The sequence below is a fragment of the Ranitomeya imitator genome, chromosome 1, assembly GCF_032444005.1.
Source record: "Ranitomeya imitator isolate aRanImi1 chromosome 1, aRanImi1.pri, whole genome shotgun sequence".
NCBI classification, from domain to species: Eukaryota; Metazoa; Chordata; class Amphibia; order Anura; family Dendrobatidae; genus Ranitomeya; species Ranitomeya imitator.
The window spans coordinates 970,887,167-970,903,341 of NC_091282.1; positions in this window are offsets into that span (position 1 = coordinate 970,887,167).

A 16,175-nucleotide genomic window follows, 5' to 3' on the forward strand; every position below is an offset into this window, starting at 1 on the left:
AATGCCTGAAAAGTAGGTGTTCGGTATAGACGCCGAACTTTACTGTTCGGGTTTAATCATCTCTACTCAGCAGATATCCCAAGACTCAGTCCATCCTCTTTAATGGTACAATTAAATATCATTGCCATTACTATGGTCCTGGTGGTGGCAAGCTGGGGCTGCAGGGCCTGGAGAAGCTCCAGGTGCTAACTCCTTTCAGTGGAATCATGCATGTAGAACATTAATGGGCACCTCTAACTATAAATATAGCTCTGCAAAATTTAAGAGACCACTGCAAAATGTTCAGTTTGTCTGATTTTTCTCTTTATAGGTATGTTTTTGAGTAAAATGTAAATTGTTTATTTATTCTATAAACTTCTGACAACATGTCTCCAAATTTCCAAGAAATAAATTTTGTATTTTTTTCTGACAAAGAAAATTATCAAAATAAAAAAAACAAACAAACAGTGCTTTCAGACCTCAAATAATGCAAAGAAAACAAGTTCATAATCCGGAATACTGACAGTGTGTATAATTATTCATGCAACTAAAGTCAGTACTTTGTAGATCCTCCTTTTGTGGCAACTACAGCTGCGAGCTTTCAAACATCTTTCCAATGGGATTATTGCCCATTCCTCAAGGTAAAACTGCTACAGCTCATTCAAATTAGATGGTTTCCTCTTGTGAATGGCAATCTTCAAGTCTGACCACAGATTCTCAATTGGATTAAGGTCTGGGCTTTGACTAGGCCACTTCAAAACATTTACACATTTCCATTTGAAACACTCGAGAGTTACTTTGGCAGTATGTTTTGAGTCATTGTCTTGTTGGAAGGTAAACCTTCATTCCAGTTTCAAATCACTGACAGACTGAAACAGGTTTTGCTCAAGAATATCCCTGTATTTCACACCATTCATCTTCCCCTTGATTCGGACCATTTTCTCTGGTGCTGAAAAATCTCCCTTCACAATGATGTTGCCACCACCATGTTTCACTCTGGGGATGGTATTCTTGGGTTGATGAGCTAAAAAGTGGCCAAAAAGTTCAATTTTGGTCTCCTCTGACCACAGCACCTTCTTCTATACATTTGGGGAGTCTCCCACGACTTTTGGCAAATTCAAAATGAGCCTTACAATTTTTATGTTTAAGTAAAGGCTATTCTCTGCCCACCAATCCATAAAGGCCACCTCTAAGGAGTGCACGGCTTATTGTGGTCATATGGACAGATACTCCTGTCTCTACTTGGGAACTCTGCAGCTCCTTTAGGGTTACCTTTGGTCTCTGTGCTGTCTCTCTGATTAATGCCCTCTTTACTGGGCCTGAGAGTTTTGGCTCTTGGCTGATTTGCTGTGGTACCATAGTTACATAGGTTGAAAAAAGACCTAGGTCCACCAAGTTCAACCTTTCTCCACCAATTGTACATTTCATCACTAATTTAACTATAAATGTTATTTGTATCAAGAAAATCGTCCGGCTCTTTCTAAAAGCTGTTATAGTGTCTACCATTACTACCTCATGCTCTTTCCATTTGCTGATAATGGATTTGATAGTGATCTGACGGATCATCAGATATTGGGATTTTTTTATAACCCTACCCTGACTTGTATTTCTCACTAACTTTGTCCCTGACTGGTTTGGGGATCTTCACTAAGCATGTGACTTATAAAGGTAATTGCTTGCACCCAAAATTTTTAGGGGCTTCTTAGCAAAAGGGGTGAATACATATGCCAATTTTTAGTTATTTGATCCCATAATTTTAATTTATGCCTATATTTTTCTTACTTTACTTCACCAACTTAAACTAATTAGCGCTGATTCATCACAAACAAATCAGATTGCAAAACTATTTAAACATGGGTATTCTTTACATCACTCCTTTAAGACCCTGCATACAGAGCACCATCATGCAGTACATCATTCCTTTCAGCCCCATTTTGCATTACATCTCTCCTTTTAGTGCTTTTATATTGAGTCTCATCCAACAGTTTATCTCCCACACTGTATGTCCATCACCGTGAGAAAAACTTTCACGGTTCTAGTGGGAATCTCACCGAGGTCATGGTAGTTCAGTCCGGCTGGGAATTCAGCCTCAGTGACCAGAGGTAACCTCGATGATGTCATCGCCGGTCACCGAGGCTGTGCACACAGCAGTTCAGTCACCAGTCGTTCTCAGCTTGGACGGTCACATCTTGGAACCATCCAGGTTGAAAACTGTTTTTTTCCCCAGACAAGGATTATGGCATGGGACAGAACAAAGGATAGGTGAGGGATATTGTTGTTTTTTTATTTTTGTTTTATTACAGAAGATGAGGCTTTGGTGGAATAGGTGTTAGGTGAGTATAACTGTGTTTGTTATTTTTAAATAAAAAAGTAAAAGTATGTTTTGTTTTATTTCTAATAAAGGACTTTATTCTGGCTATGTCTTTATTTACCATACAACTATAGGATTAATAATGGAGAGGTGTCTTATAGATGCCTCTCCATTACTAAGCCGTGAGCTTATGCAATACAAAGGTGACATCAACCCCACAAATATAAATCCCACTTGCCACCACTACAGTGCAAGTGGAAAGAGCCGGGTAAAGCACCAGAATTGGTGCATCTAATAGATGCGCCTTTTCTGGGCAGCTGCTTGCTGCTATTTTTAGGCTGGGGGCCTATATCAAAGGCCCCTTACCAGCTTGAGAATACCAGCCCCCAGCTGTCTGCTTTAACAAGGCTGGTTGTCAAAAATGGGGGAGACCACAAGTCATTTTTTTTAATTATTTATTTAAATAATTTAAAAAACAGCATGGGGTCCCCTGTATTCTTGATAACCAGCCTTGCTGAAACTGACAGCTGAGGGTTGCAACCTACAGCTGTGACTTTTTCCTCGCTGGTTATCCAAAATAAAATAAATATCAAAATTATCTATTTACAGCGCAGGTGTCGGCTAATGAATACTCCCATCGGTGGCTCGTGCTTTCTGTTATTAGTGGCAGCAGGCATCGGATGATGGGAGCTGTAGTCTCATCAGCTGACACCAGTGACCGGAAGTAAACTTTATACCTCTGACCACAGCTGAGCACTCACGCTGTCTTTTGACAGTATGGGAACCGTGGCTCTCTGACCGGTGGGGATGATTTCACCGCCAATCAGAAGCGGTGTTAGCCGAACCCAAACAGTAACACAGATTTGGTGGTGAAGTCTTTGTTCAGTGTCAATGCCTGAAAAGTAGGTGTTCGGTATAGACGCCGAACTTTACTGTTCAGGTTTAATCATCTCTACTCAGCAGATATCCCAGCAGATGTTTTAACTCAGGAAGAGTTCAGGAATCAATATTTTGTGGAATAACCATGATTTTAAATCACAGCTTTCATGCGTCTTGGCATGCTTTCCACCAGTCTTTCACACTGCTTCTGGCACAAAAATGTAAGCAGTTCTTCTTTGTTTAATGGCTTGTGACTATCCATCATCCTTTTGATTATATTCCAGAGGTTTCCAGTGGGGTTCAGGTCTGGAGATTGGGCTGCCCATGACAGGGTTTTGATGTGGTGGTCTCTTAATTTTTGACAGAGCTGTAAGTATTTTTCAGCAAACAAGTGCATTCAGTGTAACTGCAGGATTCTTTATATGTTTACCATATAACACATGAGAACAAGCAAACTGCAGCAGCAAAGCAGAACATCATTTCTAATCAGCAGTCCTATCTCACTTTCTTTAGCCCTAAACCTAATAAAATTGTATTCTGTCATCATACATAAATCGTTAAAATAACAAACAAAAACATTACTCTTTCAGTTTACCTATCTAAGCACTTTAGCATATTAGCACAATTTCTACTTTTAAGAGCTCACCACAATTCACTTGCAAAAAAAACTAAAAATGCTTTGAAAACAACTTTTATTGAAAGGTGCAAGAGCGTTCGGTCTCTGGCTATGTGAGACCTGCGATCAGGGAGCTCCTGAGGTAAAAACCTCCAATCCAACTTTAATCCCTACTTTTACAAACCATCCACACAATTTTATATGGGTGACTGATACAGCCTTCCCCCAGGCTTATTTTAGACCAAAAAGAACAAAAATTGGCCCTTCACCCAGGAAGATTTATTTACCTCATGGCAATCTGAGGCCTACTAGGAGCGTGTGAGGACAGCCATTGCCACCATCAACAACAGTGTCTTCAACTCCGGAGCACACTCCTGCCCGTAGCACAGACCCGGAAGCCTTCGCCACTGCAGAGAACACAAGGAGACGGCTGCAGTTCTTGACATCGACGCTGCGGTGAACAGGGACGCCATCGCTGCACCCGAATACAAGATCAGGATTCCCCTCCGGACCACCAGCAGGACCACCAGCAGAGAGGACACTCCGGACACCGAACATCAACGCTGCGGTGAGGCCTTGCAGTGATTTCCCACCCCCCTGCTACCAGAGGAATATCGGTTTCCTTCACGTTTTTCTGCCTTTCTGCCTTCCAGTCAACTCAGGTATGCTCGACCACACTGAGGTGCCATTAATACTCCGGCTGTACCCCGCTTAAAATACCCGGACTCAGAGTCCACACTTATGGCTCCATTAACTTATCATACCTCCTTGGGGCTGTGGGCTGTTAAATCTACCAAAGGAGGCATGTTATTTGCATATTTTATGTCACATTAACAACATACCTCCCAACTTTTGAAGACGGGAAATAGGGACAAAGTTTGCGGCGCGCGAAGCTGCAAATTTTAGGCCACGCCTCTGATCACACCCATTCATAATTATTCACACCCATATCCACTTCCCAACCACACCCATTTAGCACTGCTGATCACACTGTTTCATATACAATAATTATAAACAAAAAATATGGCCACACAGTGCTCCATAATGTATAATGGCCACACATGATGCTCCATACTGTATAATGGCCCCATATGATGCTCCATACTGTATAATGACCGCACATGATGCTCCATACTGTATAATGGCCCCACATGATGCTCCATACTGTATAATGACCCCACATGATGCTCAATACTGTATAATGACCGCACATGATGCTCAATACTGTATAATGACCACACATGATGCTCCATAATGTATAATGACCCCACATGATGCTCAATACTGTATAATGACCGCACATGATGCTCAATACTGTATAATGACCACACATGATGCTCCATACTATATAATGACCACACATGATGCTCCATATTCTATAATGACCGCACATGATGCTCCATACTGTATAATGACCGCACATGATGCTCCATACTGTATAATGACCGCACATGATGCTCCATATTGTATAATGACCGCACATGATGCTCCATACTGTATAATGACCGCACATGATGCTCCATACTGTATAATGAAAGCACATGATGCTCCATACTGTATAATGGCCACACATGATGCTCCATACTGTATAATGACCGCACATGATGCTCCATACTGTATAATGACCGCACAAGATGCTCCATATTGTATAATGACCGCACATGATGCTCCATACTGTATAATGACCACACATGATGCTCCATACTGTATAATGACCACACATGATGCTCCATACTGTATAATGGCCACACATGATGCTCCATACTGTATAATGGCCACACATGATGCTCCATACTGTATAATGACCACACATGATGCTCCATACTGTATAATGACTGCACATGATGCTCCATATTGTATAATGACCGCTCATGATGCTCCATATTGTATAATGACCGCACATGATGCTCCATACTGTATAATGACCGCACATGATGCTGCATACTGTAAAACGACCGCACATGATGCTCCATACTGTATAACGACCACACATGATGCTCCATATTGTATAACGACCACACATGATGCTCCATATTGTATAACGGCCACACATGATGCTCCATACTGTATAACGGCCACACATGATGCGCCATACTGTATAATGGCCACACATGATGCTCCATACTGTATAATGGCCACACAGTTCTCCATACTGTATAATGATCCCACATGATGCTTAATACTGTATAATGACCCCCCCATCCTGTACGCATGGCTCATATTTCACCCCCCTGTATGCATGGCTCATATTTCACCCCCCTGTATGCATGGCTCATATCCCCCCCCCCTGTATGCATGGCTCATATCCCCCCCTTATGCATGGCTTATATTCCCCCCCGTATGCATGGCTCATATTCCCCCCCCCCCCGTATGCATGGCTAATATCCCCCCCGTATGCATGGCTCATATCCCCCCCGTATGCATGGCTCATATTCCCCCCCCGTATACATGGCTCATATTCCCCCCCATGCATGGCTTATTTTCCCCCCCATGCATGGCTCATATTCCCCCCCCCATGCATGGCTCATATTGCCCCCCCTGTTGTGAATTCTGTTGTCGGGCTCCCTCCTGTGGTCATGAATGGTACTTCGGCTGGTTCTGTCCATGGACTTCCTCTGGTGGGTGTTTCTGAGTTTCACAGGTGACGAGGTTATTCGTTAGCTGCTGCTCTATTTAACTCCACTTAGATCTTTGCTCCAGGCCACCTGTCAATGTTCCAGTATTGGTCTGTTCACTCCTGGATCGTTCTTGCGACCTGTCTTCCCATCAGAAGCTAAGTTCCAGCTTGTATTTCTTTGGTTTGCTATTTTTCTGTCCAGCTTGCTATTTAATTTGTTGTCTTGCTTGCTGGAAGCTCTGGGACGCAGAGGGAGCGCCTCCGCACCGTGAGTCGGTGCGGAGGTTTTTTTTGCGCCCTCTGCCTGGTCTTTTTGTAGGTTTTTGTGCTGACCGCAAAGTAACCTTTCCTATCCTCGGTCTGTTCAGTAAGTCGGGCCTCACTTTGCTAAATCTATTTCATCTCTGTGTTTGTATTTTCATCTTTACTCACAGTCATTATATGTGGGGGGCTGCCTTTTCCTTTGGGGAATTTCTCTGAGGCAAGGTAGGCTTTATTTTTCTATCTCTAGGGCTAGCTAGTTTCTTAGGCTGTGCCGAGTTGCATAGGGAGCGTTAGGCGCAATCCACGGCTATTTCTAGTGTGTTTGATAGGTTTAGGGATTGCGGTCAGCAGAGTTCCCACGTCCCAGAGCTCGTCCTTATTATCAGTAACTATCAGGTCATTCCGTGTGCTCTTAACCACCAGGTCCATTATTGTCCTGACCACCAGGTCATAACACCCCCCCATGCATGGCTCATATTCCTCCCCCCCATGCATGGCTCATATTCCCCCCCCATGCATGGCTCGTATTCCCCCCCATGCATGGCTCATATTCCCCCCCCATGCATGGCTCATATTCCCCCTCCATGCATGACTCCCCCCTCTCCCATCTTGAATGCCGTCCTCATTTATCCCCCCCTACCCTGTCCCTCCGTCCCTCATACTTACCTGTTCCTCACCGCGCGTCCATCCCTCTCGCAGTGTCCGGACTCCCGGCTCAGCAGTGCACCTTCTTCCTGCTTGAGCGGTCATGTGATACTGCTCATTAAGACCATAATGAGCGCTACCACGTGACCGCTCATTCAGGAGCACTGCAGAAGCCGGAACCAGGCATCGCTGGAGCAGGGTGAGTATCGTCTTCAAGGAGGGGAGGGGAGGGCAGGAGAGGGGAGGGAAGAGGAGGGGAGGAGGGAGGGCAGGAGAGGGGAGGGGAGGTGAGGGGAGGGGGGCAGGGTCAGTCGGGAGGTGACCCAGCTTTTATTAAAAAAAAAAAAACAGCAACAAACCTTGCGTAGTGCGGGACTACTAATGTCCCACCCGGGATCACAGGGCTGACTGCCGAAATCTGGACAGTCCCGCGGGATCCGGGACGGTTGGGAGGTATGTTAACAATACTTCTCAGGGTAAGCTGGGCCTTATGGTCCCCATCTCCCTTCAGCTTCAGCTTACTTATTTTTGCTAACTTCACCTTATCAGGGTACTAACCCAAGATAGTTGCTATACTATAGCATTGTTTCTCAGGGCTTGCTGTGCCCTGTGGTACTCCTTCTAACAAAGGATCTGCAGGTCATCTGCTGTACTAAATCACACTGGGGCTAGGAATAACAAGTACTCTCTCACCCCTGATACAGGAGTACTATAAACAGCACTGGCAAGGCCTTTGGTAGCAGGCCATACGTTTAAACTACAGCAGCGTTTTTCAGGGCTTGCTGTGCCCTGTGGTACCTCCCCTTCTCACAGTCTTCCAACAAAGGAACTGGACATTTGCTATACTAAACCTCCCTGGGGCTTTGGGAAAACAAATACCCTCTCTCCCCTGATATAGGAGCACTATAAACAGTCCGTAGCAAGGCCTTTGGTATCAGGCCACACGTTTATACTACAGCGGTGTTTATCAGGGCTTGCTGTGCCTTGTGCTACCCCTCTTTCCACAGTCTGCATTCCAACAAATAAATTGCTAAATCCCCCCCATTGGGGCTGTGGGAAAACAAACACCCTCTTACCCCTGATACAGGAGCACTATAAACAGATATTGGCAAGGCCTTCGGCATCAGGCCACAAGTTTATACTACAGCAACGTTTTTCAGAGCTTGCTGCGCCTTGTGGTTCCCCTTCCTCCACAGTCTTCTCAGACTAGAGAATTCTTTTACATCTACTGTACTCTGTCTACAGGCTCCTGACCCTAACCTCTGGAGAGGTAGATTACTACTGAATTCACTTGCTTAAATTCTTGTTTATATTTGCTGCAATATATTTTCTTTTCTTTTCTTCCCTCCTGACAGGATTTGATAAGATCTAATTGTCACAAATTACTATCAGTACTCTGCTTTTTCTCAACAGGTTTAAATATCTGTGTAAGTTCTGTAAGCATATTTGATAGTTATTGTTGACGAAGATACTCTGTATAGCATCATCACCATGGGGAAAAAAGAGGGAACCATTCCTAAATCGAACATTCCCCAACTCTCTAAGCAAACCAAAACGCAAGGAGAGGAAAGAATACATTACCACTGCTACTCTCCAGGGGACAAGGTTAACACTTTGAGCCCTGAAAAATCCAGATCCCCCATAAGACATGAGAGAAAAACTTATAAGGCCGGCGTCACACACAGCGTAAAACAATACGGTCCGTATATTACGGCCGTAATACGCTGAAAAGTCCCGAAAATAGTGGTCCGTAGCTCCTCCGTAGGCAGGGTGTGTCAGCGTTTTTTGCGCATGGCATCCTCCGTATGTAATCCGTATGGCATCCGTACTGCGTGGTTTTCTCGCAGGCTTGCAAAACCAACATACCGCTATAGAAGTGATCCATGTGTCCCAAAAATAAAAAAAAAATATATATATACTGTCTATATATATATATATATATATATATATATATATGTCAGTAGACCCTCCGCAGATCTGTAACGTCCAACGATGTAAATCCATCTGAAGGGGTTAAAATATTTTGCAGCCACGAGCTTTGCTAATGCAATGATGCTCATGGCTGCAAAAACCCCGGAAAATGAAGGTAAAGTAGGTCAATGACCTATATTTAGCTTCATTTGCGGTGAGGCGCCCTCTGCTGGATGTTTCTAGATCATGGGAACTTTCCTAGAAAGCTCCCAGGCTCGAGTTCATAAGAGGCGCCCTCTGCTGGTTGTCCTCATATGAACTCGAGCCTGGGAGCTTTCTAGGAAAGTTCCCACGATCTAGAAACAGCCAGCAGAGGGCGCCTCACTGCAAATGCAGGTAAATATAGGTCATTGACCTACTTTACCTTCATTTTCCGGGGTTTTTGCAGCCATGAGCATCATTGCATTAGCAAAGCTCGTGGCTGCAAAATATTTTAACCCCTTCAAATGGATTTACATCGTTGGACGTTACAGATCTGCGGAGGGTAAGGATATTGTTGGTTTATTATGTTTTTTTTTCTTACAGAACGAGGGTCTTCAGTGACTGGATTGGGCGTAGAATAAAATACTCCAACAACCATTGTTTTTATTTCATTAAAATAATTTTAAATAATGTGTTTGTGTTTTATTTAACCCTTTACTACAATTGGATTAATAATGGATAGGTGTCATAATTGACACCTCTCCATTATTAATTTGGCTTAATGTCACCTTACAATAGCAAGGTGGCATTAACCCTTCATTACCCCATATCCCACCGCTACACGGGAATGGGAAGAGAGTGGCCAAGTGCCAGAATAGGCGCATCTTCCAGATGTGCCTGTTCTGGGGTGGCTGGGGGCAGATGTTTTTAGCCAGGGGGGGATCCAATAACCGTGGACCCTCTCCAGGCTATTAATATCTGCCCTCAGTCACTGGCTTTACTACTCTGGCGGAGAAAATTGTGCGGGAGCCCACGCCAATTTTTTCCGCCATTTAACCCTTTAATTTAGTAGATAGAACGGCCAAATTTTGCAGATACACACTACTGACATTAGTAGTGTGAAATCTGCAAAAAAAATGGAGAGAAGACATGGTTTACTGTATGTAAACCATGTCTCAAATCATGTCGGGTTTAGGAAGGAGAAAGAAAAAGCCGGTAATTGAATTACCGGCTTTCAAGCTGTATAGCGCTGGAATAAATATTAATATATATACATATATGTGTCTCACTGACATATATATATATATATACCTATTCTATGTGTACACATTTATTCTACCTATTGGACTGGAAGCTGTCAGTGTGATTTTACTGTACACCGCATTGAATTGCCGGCTTTTCTCTCTAACAGCGCTGCGTATTTCTCGCAAGTCACACTGCTTGTCCGTGTGTAATCCGTATTTTTCACGCTTGCATAGACTTTCATTGGCGTATTTCTTGTGCAGTACGGTGACAAACGCAGCATGCTGCGATTTTGTACGGCCGTAGAAAGCCATATAACACTGATCAGTAAAATACGGCAGATAGGAGCAGGGGCATAGAGAATAATTGTGCCGTATTTTTTGCGAATTTTACGGACGTAGTTTCTGCACTCTTGCGTCCGTAAAACTCGCAAGTGTGAAGCCGGCCTAATACCCCTCAAAAAATAAAAAAATTGAATCCTCCAAAATTACCTCAGATAGAGGGTCAACCTGAAAGTATGGACTCATCTCAGTCCAACAAAAGAAAAGAACGAGAGGAGGAGAGACAAAAAATCTCCACACCATCTCAAGGAACAGAACAAGGGGAAGATTACTCCAGCTTTAGTGACTCTTCCCCTAAAAAATAAACTCAAGTTAGACAATGACCAAGATACAACCCCACCGAACTTATTGGCCACAAACCCTAATCAAATCTCCTCCCTCAGCAACAACACTAGTACTGAGGCATATATGCTTAATCTAGCTAACAAAATAAACGAAAATATGTTAAAAAGCTTCGACATCCAAGCCAAACGGTTTGAAACCACTCTTGAACAACTTAACATAAAAATCTCTGATCACGAAGCAAGAATTGATGCAGTAGAAAAAACTACTACAAAATCCTCCAATATTATCCATGATCTATCTTCAGAGGTCAAAAGGCTAAAAATCAAATTGGCTGACATAGAAGACCGTAATCGCAGGAATAACGTAAAAATCCGAGGTATTCCGGAACATATCCACACAGACAACCTCTTAAACCATGTAAAATCCATCTTTAAAAAAGCTATTCCTACTCTATCAGACTCAGATCTAATCATAGATAGAATCCACAGACTCCCAAAACCCTCAAAAATTGCACCAGATATCCCCAGAGATGTAATTCTCAGAATTCATTTCTACAACACCAAGGAAAGAATATTGCAATACTTAAAAAATGAAAAAACCTTTCCAGAGCCTTATAACAACCTCAAAATATTTGCGGACCTGTCCAAGGAGACACTGGATTCCAGGAAAAAGTTTAACGCTATTACCTCCACACTCAGAGACAAAAATATCCCATATAGATGGGGATTCCCTCTCAAACTCATAGTTTTTTCAAATGGAAAATCCATTCCAATCTTCACACCTGAAGAAGGCCAAAAATGTATTGCCTCATTAAAAGACAACCCCTCACATAGAGGTTACCGTTGAAAATACATAGGACATGGTCATGATCTTGTCTTTGAACTTTTGGTTTAGATAATTCATTCATCATAAGCTGTTATTACATATGGTTTGCTTACCTATACAAGGGGTTAATTTTCTTCTTCCTCAGTTCCCGTTTTGTTCATACCCCCAAGAAGAAGATATATCCCACTGTGAGTGGGTTCTTTGTATTAAACAAACTTCTCAATTGTTGGTGTATTCTATACACCCCATTTTTGAATTATAAATATTTAATTCATTTATAGGTGTACCACATACACCTTAATTCTTGATCAATAGAGGTACGTTCTAGTATTGACCAGTGAGACTTTTATTTCTACTTTAACTTCCACTTTCTCCAACTCTTTCTACACAAGACACTATAAACATGAACCTTAAAATCATGACATACAATATTAAAGGACTCAACAGTCCTAGGAAAAGATTTTCCCTATGGAGAGAACTTGAAAACTCTAAAACAGACATAATATGTGTCCAAGAGACCAAATTTAAAAATGAAGACCACCCAAAATTTGAACACAAAAATTTCCCACATATATACCAATCTAACAATTCAAAAAAGAAAGCGGGGGTAATGACAATAATAAAAAACTCGATCCCATTTGAATTTATTGAAGAAGTCAAGGACAATAAAGACAGATACCACATCTTAATTTGCCGTATTAACAACATAACCTGCACAATCGCCAACATCTATGCTCCTAATAAAAAACAAAAAACATTTCTAAATAAATTCATTAAAAAATTCGACCAAAACAAAAAAGGTATACCCATTATACTGGGAGACTTTAACTCCACCCCAGACCACCTCTTTGACTCTTCTTCCAAAAAGAGACCACAAACAGGAGATCTCAACCCTTGGCTGTTCCAGAATGAGCTCTACAATACATTTCGATGTATCAACGCCTCTTCCATTGAATACTCCTTCTTCTCAGAGACTCATCAATCAGCGTCCAGAATAGACCTAATCATCGCCGACGTCTTTACAAAAATTTATATAAAAGAGAGAACAATTTCAGATCATTCCCCGGTGTTTGGAGAGCTCGTTCTGGGACCCCCAATAAACAACAAAACTCTGTGGAAATGTAACTCTAATATAATCAACAACACCATACATAAATCCTCAATAGAATCCTCGATTAAACTGTACTTTAAAGAAAATTGTTCTGACTCCACTAACCCCATCATTAGATGGTGTGCCCACAAGGCAGTGATTAGAGGTTTGCTGATCCAGATTTCTTCCAGAAAAAAGAAAGAAAAAAGGGCGGAAACAGAAAGAATCCAAACTCTTCTAAAAAATAAAATTAATGAACAAATTGCACTCCCCTCCCCTTCTTCTACGTTACAGTCTGAAATATCGAAACTGACACAAGACCTAAAATTACTATTATTCTCCCCTTTTGAAGCAGCAGTCAAAAACTCTAAATATAAATTGTATACATCTTTAAACAAGCCCACTAAATTTATGTGCAATCGCATTAAAAAAAGAAGGCTCCATAACAGAATTGACAAAATAAAAAATTTAAAAGGAACAACACTATCCCACCCCCAAGACATAGTAAATGTAAAGATGCCATAACCTCATTCCTTTCTTCAATCAACCTCCCAAAAATAACAACCGAAGACAAGTCAATCCTATCAGCTCCCTTTGATTTAGAGGAGATAGAGGATTGTATTAAGCAACTAAAGCCATCAAAATCCCCAGGTCCCGATGGCTTTGGTAACGATTATTATAGAACTTTCTACAAAACTCTCTCCCCCCATCTCTTGCAATCATTTAACATGGCCTCATCCTTGGGTACCTTCCCTACTGAAATGCTCAAAGCTTCTATTGTTTTAATTCCCAAGCTCAAAGACAACCCTGAAGACATTGCCAATTTTAGACCCATTTCCTTTATCAATTGTGACATCAAAATATATGCCAAAATTCTAGCTAATAGGCTTAATCTGATACTTCCCACCTTAATAAATAATGACCAGATCGGGTTTGTTGTGGGTCGCCACGCTTCAGACGGTACCAAGAGAATCATCAACGCCATCAAAATAGCTAATCAAGCAAAACAAAGCACCCTGATTGTCTCTCTAGACGCAGAAAAAGCTTTTGACCGTCTGGAGTGGGGCTTCCTACAACAGACCCTGATCAAATTTGGCTTTGATAATTCCTTTATTACTACAATTATGGCACTCTACTCCAACCCTAGAGCAAAAATCGTTGCTAACAATCATGTATCTCCCTCCTTCGCTATAACAAATGGTACAAGGCAGGGATGTCCCTTATCCCCAATCCTTTTTATCTTAGCCATGGAGCCCCTTGCACAAATGGTCAGAGAAAATAATAACATCAAGGGATTGGAAACCCCCTCTCGCCAATACAAACTAAGTATGTTTGCTAATGACATCATTCTCACCCTAACAGACCCTGTCAACTCCATGTCAGAACTTCACAAGATATTGGATTCTTTTTCAAATGTCTCCCATTTCAAAATTAACGCAACAAAATCAAAAATCCTACCCTTAAATGTAGATGAAGAGCAAATTAAAAAAAATAAAGCTTCTTCCCCCATTACCTGGGCTAATAAAGAACTTACCTATTTAGGGATTAAGATCACTAAAAATCTAAACAACATAGTAACAAATAATATTAATTACTTAATTAAAACTATCAATAATGACACTACCACCTTTGGGCATAAATTCCTCTCCTGGTGGGGCAAAGTCCTTACAATAAAAATATTTACGTTACCTAAGATTCTATACATTCTGAGCGCCATTCCTCTTCCCATTTCGGTATCATACCTTACATCTCTCCAAACCATCATTAATAAATTTATTTGGAATAATAAAAAACCCAGGACACCCTCAAGTATCACTTACAAAGAAAGAGCATATGGGGGCTTGGGGATTCCCAATATAGCTGCCCATTATTATACATCCTTGATAAAACAAAGCAGATTCTGGCTAACAGTATCAAAACCCCCAGCGTGGTTAGATATGGAAACCCTTCTAAATAAAAACAACCACCCCAAAGATTTAATTATAAAAACACTAACTGGTCATCAACTCAACTCAGTGACTCACCCAATATTCCAGGCCACCATACATGCTTGGGAAAAATTGTCCAGATCAAGAAAGGGAACATCCAAAAAATCTATCTTGGTTAAAATTCCTCTCTCCACTATTTCTACATGTAACAATATTACACTTCCAACTCTATGGGAAGAAAGGGGAATTACGAGATTGGGAGACGTCTATGACGGTAGCTCTTTCATAAAATTTAGCAACCTAAAAGAGAAGTTTAGACTCCCGTCATCGACGTTTTTACAATTTGTAATGTTAAAAGAACAAGTCATGAAGTTTCTCCAGAAGGGTCCTAAATTCTCCGAAGCATCCTTAAACTTAGTAAGTAACACGGAACACGGAGTCTTTTGGAGTCACAAATATATTTATGACTGGTTTAATCATGATTGGGAAATGCCTAAACACCCCTATATACGCAAGTGGGAAAGGGAACTGCAGTCTACCTTTACCAGAGAAGATTGGGAGGACGCTCTGTCTTCCACATATGATTCCACGTTATCTATGTCTCTTCAAGAATGTCATTTCAAAGTAAATACCCGCTGGTACTACACTCCAGCAAGATTAGCTCATATTAACAAAGATGGATCTGCCTCCTGTTGGAGAAAATGTGGCATTAAAGGGGACCTCCTTCACATGTTTTGGCATTGCCCAAAACTAAAACCTCTCTGGACACAAATATCTACCCTTATTGACAAAATTTATGGCAAACCACTAAATTTAACTCCCCATATAGCTTTGCTTTCCCTGGGCCTCGAGGACCTTAGTCTAGATAAAAGGATTATGATTATACAAATACTACTGGTAGTAAAAAACAGCATAGCTTTTAACTGGAAACATCATCTCCCTCCTTCATTTTCAGACATAATAGAACAACTATCTCTCCATAGGACATATGAATTATCCTTCGCCCTAGCGAATAACCAACTGGTGAAATATACAAATAAGTGGTCTCACTGGGACAATGTATATCCATAACATCTATTCTCATAGATATATATCTAATATACGTACCTTAAAAATTGTTGTATAAAGTTTACTTTATTTTTGTACATTTCAGTTTATTTTTACTGTATACCTATAAAAAATGATATAAAGCGTTTATAATACCCAAAATTGATATTGAAGCAAAATAAAGCTTCATAGAGAATGATTAAATATAATAAT